This window comes from Callorhinus ursinus, unplaced genomic scaffold (genome assembly GCF_003265705.2).
Source record: "Callorhinus ursinus isolate GAN/ISIS: 27379988/994484 unplaced genomic scaffold, GSC_fseal_2.0 scaffold12, whole genome shotgun sequence".
Classification (NCBI taxonomy): Eukaryota; Metazoa; Chordata; class Mammalia; order Carnivora; family Otariidae; genus Callorhinus; species Callorhinus ursinus.
Genome location: NW_027397074.1, coordinates 30,073,550 through 30,079,996, shown reverse-complemented (window position 1 = coordinate 30,079,996; position 6,447 = coordinate 30,073,550). Strand labels below are relative to the sequence as shown.

Here is a 6,447-nt window from a genome sequence, read left to right as displayed (position 1 = left end):
TCACAGTAATTCCGGGCTTTGAGTGATTACAGTGCACTAATGTAAGTTCGTCAGCTTTGACAAATGCATCACCTGGTGAGAGATGGTCATGTGGGAGGAGGCCATGCATGGCGGTGGGGGGGGGGGGGAAGAAATGATAGGTGAAATCTCTGTACCTTCATTTTTTCTGCAAACCTAAAATTACTCCAAGAAAATAATAAAAAAAATTTCCCTTTCAAATTCTCATGTGACCATGATGGGGGGTGGGGGGAAGGGGGCAGAAAAGAAAAAGGGGAAGAGGGACGATGGAGATTGAGGGGAAAGAAAAATGATGTCTGAGAAAAGCCTGTTTAGAAAAATGTGTAACTGTCTTTACACTTCAGAGGCGCCTGGGGGGCTCAGTCGGTTAAGCGTCTGCCTTCGGCTCAGGTCATGATCCCAGGGTCCTGGGATGCAGCCCCGCATCGGGCTCCCTGCTCCACGGCAGGGAGCCTGCTTCTCCCTCTCCTACTCCCTCTGCTTGTGTTCCCTCTCTCACTGTCTCTCTCTCTAATAAATAAATAAAATCTTAAAAAAAAATGTCCTTACACTTCAGAAGTTTAACCCATTTCATAAAGTACTACCATGACACCTTAGGGAGAACTTTTACAAATGGGAAGATAAGAAAAGTTCTGACAATATACGCCCTTGAAACTTTATGCTTCAGTATCGGGGATTCCTTTACCAAAATGATACTTTTGGAGTACGTGTGCGGTGTCCAAGAAGTCTTAAATCGGAGAAGAATTTACAGATTCAATGATAATTTACAAGTTAAGAGTAATTAAGGTTACAAGTATTCTGAGAAAAAAAAATTCAGGGAAAAGGGATGTCCAGGAATAAATTATTTTTCAATGGTAAAGCTTTGCAGGTTAAAAGATGAACCAGTCTACATAAATTAGATCTCCAAGTGAATACAATATTTAGTCTAGTTTCAATCTTTTAGTCAACATATATTTATTAAGCACCTACAATACTGACAGGTACTATTTCCAGGCCTTGGAGATACAGGTCAACAAGGCAGATAAAGTCCCTTTTCTCATCAAAGTTTGCATTCTTATGGGGAGGCAGGGAATGGTTATCAACAAATAATTTCAGATAGTGTTAAACCCAATAAAAAATATTCTCAATAAATAACAAACATTACCTAATTGTATTGGTGGTAGACAAAGCTTGGTAGTTCCAGCATAGATGATTATGGGTATATAGAGACATCATAATAGTTTCACAGCCAGCACGATACTAAACCAATAATGGTTTATGGGTTATTTTATACGTCTTATAAGCACATAGCTTTCACTCTCTAGTTCCTGGTATGTGTTTATTTTTTTCTTCCAAGCAAATACTTAAAGCACACACAGTCACAGAATGCTATGGTCTACTTTGTGGGGGCAGCACAATCTTACAGGCATGATCTATTACACAAACTATGCACGCACACGCACACACACACACACACACACAATCTTCAGGGAAAGTTTGATTTTCATGTTTCATGGACTCCAGAGAAATCTCTCCTAAGAGCTTCCTTAAGATAATCAAGCTATGCATTGGGAATTTGGATTGTCAAGTAAATACGGTTGACCTAATCTGAATCAGAAAAGGCTTCTACTTGTCATTTTCAACACATCTCTATGGTCATTTACAAAAGCCTTACAATTTTTTAAACTTATTCAGAGTTTTTTTAAAAAACCTGAGCAATTTTGGGGCGCCTGGGTGGCTCAGTCATTAAGCGTCTGCCTTCGGCTCAGGTCATGATCCCAGGGTCCTGCTCCGCGGGAAGCCTGCTTCTCCCTCTCCCACTCCCCCTGCTTGTGTTCCTGCTCTTGCTATCTCTCTCTCTGTCAAATAAATAAAATCTTAAAAAAAAAAAAAAAAACCTGAGCAATTCTGCATCTTATGTGAAGCTTTATGTGCTGTGTACATATTAGAATGAGGGGCCAGGCAATGTTAATAGTATAAAGGGGGTACTACAAAACTGTGGTCATTTCTATATTTCCTCAGGGTGAGCTTTCAGAGGGATTCAGGAAACAATTTAATTAGTCCGAAGGATTTAATTTCAGTCCTTTTTCTTCCAAGCATCTTAGAAATAAAGGTAAGAGAAGTATTGTCAGTGCTCACAAAATTTCACACCTGCCCTTCTCCTCAGTCTCTTTGAAAACACATCAGTTTTAAGAGAGTCCTGATTTCCAGAAAGGGTAAAATTCCTAACGACCGCTGATTTAGAACTGGTTTATCATTAAATCACTTTGTAAAATGCAGACTTGCACAGAAAAACATAAGCTTTGACATTAATCAGAAAAGAAAAATTCAAATAATGTTTGAGTATTTCGTTCAAAATACCTGCAGTAAAGCCCACCGCCACATAGCAAGAGGTAAAAGAGAGGAAGATTAGAAGAACAGCATGGAAGAAAATAACTCCAGATGGCAAAGTAGTTAAAATGCAAGCCAAGGGAATGGCATGACTTTAACTACAAAGCTGTGCCCCTTAGAATTTGCTAGAACACGCAGATCTCAGCAAACATATTAGAAACATGAGATGTGGTAAAACAATTTCTACTTGCTATTTCTGTAGGGACATGGTGCAGGTGAGTTCGCTACCCAGCAGGTGAAATGAGAAAACTAAGTACTAATCTCAGGATTGCCACCAGATTATGTTGTGCCCTTGGCATGCTGAACAAACATCTGTAAAACTTCATTGTTTCCTTCTTTTAAGATCCTCAACCCTGAACCGCACAAGCAAGGGGAACGCTAGTGGGCATTTCATAAATGCTGGTCCTGAAAATGGCTGTTATGGGAGGTAACATGATTAAAAGGAAGGCCATTTATACACATGTGTCAATGTTGACTGCTGTCATAGGCTCTACTTCTGTCAAGGGAGTCAAGAGCAAACTTTATGAGAACTAGAGACTGGGGAATAACGCTATGACATCTGGTATGGAGCCAGCCAAAGACATGGGAAAGACTGGAATCTTCCTATTTTGTGACCACCACCAATATTGAGCTAGATGTTTCATTGTTGTTTTTTAAATACACATAGGTAACTTAACTAAGTAGACTCTATGCTAAAAATGTCCTTCCGTGAAATAATACAATTTCATCTATTATCCTTAATCAGAGGAATAAAGACTAGTACTTGCTTTTATCTATTGAACATTTGGGGAGTGCAGTACAAAAGGGAAAAGACGGACACACTAATACAATGGGAGAGAGGAGTACATTTCAAAGATGTATGCTTTCATGGGCCACAGCTTTTTTTAAAAACCACCCTACTGAGATATCATCCACATACCATAAAACCCATTTAAAGTGAGCCAAGCATAACATATAAAGAAGTTGAGTCACTATGCTATATACCACAAACTATTATAATATTATGGGCCAATTATACTTAAATATAAAATTCAGAGATATTTAGTATATTCACAGGATTATATAATCATCACTGCAATCTGATTTTAGAACATTTTCTTTCCCCCTGAAGAAGCGCCCTGCCCTTCCACATTGGCTCACCTCACTCCCAGCCAGAAGCAGGGATTAATCTAATTGGTCTTTATAAAGCTGTACATTAGAGGGTAACTGGGTGGCTCAGTCAGTTAACCGTCTGCCTTCGGCTCAGGTCATGATCCCAGGGTCCTGGGATGGAGCCCCGCATCGGGCTCCCTGCTCAGTGGGGAGCCTGCTTCTCCCTCTGCCTGCCACTACCCCTGCTTGTGCTCTCTCACTCTCTCCTCTCTCTTGGTCAAATATTTTTTTAAAGCTGTATATTATAGACACATCATATAAAAGAGATCATACATCATTTTTTGTGACTGGCTTCTTTCACTTAACGTACTTTTTTTTCAAAAGGTATCAGTATGTAACTATGTACCTGTCCTTCCTTCCATTATAAGGCTGAGTAACAGTCCCTGCTGTGGATGTAACACACTTTGTGCTTTTATCAGTTGACAGATCTATGGGTTGTTTATACTTTTAGCTTTTACCATTTCTGGTTCTCTTTCAAGAACTCTATTATTCCTTATGAGGCAGATGTTCTAGCATCCTATTCTCTCAGGTTTTATTTGGTAATATCTTTACTTCACCTTCACTTTTGAAGGATAGTTTTACGAGGGTTAAGATTTTTGACAGTTTTTTTACTTTCAGCACTCTGCCTATGTCTTCCCACTGTCCTCTGATCTCCACTGTTTCTGATGAGAAGTTAATTGTTCATGTTATTAGAGTTTCCTAATACACAATGAGTTACTTTTTCACTTGCTTTCAAGATTTGCCTCTTTCAACATTTTGACTACAATGTATCTGGTTGTGGATCTCTTTCCATTTATCCTGCTTAGACTTTGGCTTCTTGGATGTGCTGATGGATGCCTTTCTTCACATTTGGTTAAGTTTCCAGCCATCATTTCTTTGACTTTTTTTTTTCTGTCCCTTTTCCTCTTTTCTCCCCCTCTGGTACACCCATCATGTACATTTTTGCATCCTTAATGGTGTCTCCCTGTTTTATTCATTTTTCTCTTTTCTTCAGATTGCCTGGTCTCCAATGATCTATCATCAGGTTATTGATTCTTTCTCTGACCTCGAGTCTACTGTGAAGCTCCCCCATGGAATTTTTCATTTTAGTTATTTTACTTTTCATCTCCAGAATTTCCAGGGGTTTTTTTATTTTATTTATTTATTTTTTAGTTCATAAGTTTATTATGAAAAACACTGCACTGCTCTTATGCGGTAACATGGTCTTATAGGAGGGGGAGAAAAACAGTTCTGTTCAAAACAACTCACCAGATTCTGACAATAACAAAAAACAACATGAGCCTGAGATTTGAGAAGGGAAATAAACTGAGTGCAGACAAATCATATAATTAAATTAAACAGTGTCCCTGAAAATAAATGAAATGATTACAAAACTCCCAAGTAGAGGGGTGGCCTTGGTACTTATTTTTAAAAATGTTCATTAAGCTCCAATGACTGTTTGCTGCTATCCTTACCTACAGCCATGCTGAGTAAAGCAATAGCGAAACAGAAGTTAAATTGTACTCACGAGTGTTAACGTTTACATCTTCTAATCTGCGGTCTCTCAGAGAAAGCAAAAGTACCTACCAAATAGTGCTACTCCAGAAACTGGTTTCTTCACCAGCAATGTCACTTGCATGCATGAACTGGTTCGTTCTAAAGTGGTCACGGCTGTTGATGACAAGCTTTGTACATCTAATGGTCCGTCTGAAAACAAGTGTTTTGAATGTTAACTATTCTCTGACACTTCGGAGTTACTGTTGCTCTTCCCATTTCCATTAGGTCAATATATGGTTTGTGGTAACACTGTACAAGTTTAAAATTTCATTACAGGAAGTGGTCTGGGGTACTGTAATACTGGCTCGCCTCTGCTGGGTGCTGGGACACACTGAAAGAAAGCATTTTAGAGTATCCTCAGGTTCCATGATCGCAGCCTGATTACCATAAGGATAACAATAGTTTGGAGCAGTGAAAATCGTTACTACGTTCTGGTCGTGGCACTAGTTACATCCATCCATCACCAGCTGGTGAGCTCTGGACACCAGTGGGAAGCCACTGACATGATTAAATGTTTCAGAAATGTCTTGCCCAAAGTTGTAACCAACTCCTTGAGGGGATATACCCCAACCACCCCCATTGATCATCTGGATCTGACACAGCAAGTCACACACTGGACCCTGATGAGGAACTTCTAGGCTCTCAAGCCCTCTAATGTGATCCAGTGCAGCTATGGATGGTGAGAGGCCACCATGGAGACAGACTAGCTGCCCATCCACCAAGGCAGTGAGAGGAAGACAGTCAAAAAGATCTGTACAATATTTCCATATTTCCTTAAACACTCATCATAGAAACCATATAATCATGTGATCTGTCTGCTCTCATGATGTCCTCGAAGAATGGTGATACGTTCACAGTAACAAACCTTAACAGCTACAAGCAGAGTAACTGTTTCAACTGAATATCCTCTGTCACCATAATCTTCCATAAACAAAAATCTCCCATAATCTCCCAATCTCCCATAATCTCCCATAAATATCCTTTGTCAAACATAATCTCCCATAGTTTGTATCTGGTGATTTGCCACCAATTCTAGACAGTTCCATGAGATCATGAAATTGCCCATGTACATCTCCACAGATGGTGACTGGACATCGAACTTCTTGTACGTTGGATTCTTCTGTCAGGATCTCTTTAGCCTTTGTGGCTGCTGGTGGCTGCTCCCTGTAGGACTGGCCCCCGGCCGCTGCCCTCCTCCCCACCATCTAGTCCCAGAGCTCAGTTCTCTGTAATGGCGGCTACCTGCGTGGTGACATCATTCCCGGTGTTTTTTGTTGTTTTTAATATTTATTTGACAGAGAGAGACACACACACAGCAAGAGAGGGAACACAAGCAGGGGGAGTGGGAGAAGGAGAAGCAGGCTTCAAGCA

At 40.1% G+C, this 6,447-nt stretch overlaps 1 pseudogene; it reads right to left on the bottom strand.

Moving 5' to 3' along the window:
* Positions 1 to 5,346: 5,346 nt before the first annotated feature.
* On the bottom strand, positions 5,347 to 6,209 carry LOC112825191 (serine/threonine-protein phosphatase 2A catalytic subunit beta isoform-like; annotated as a pseudogene).
* Between the last annotated feature and the right edge of the window lie 238 nt (positions 6,210 to 6,447).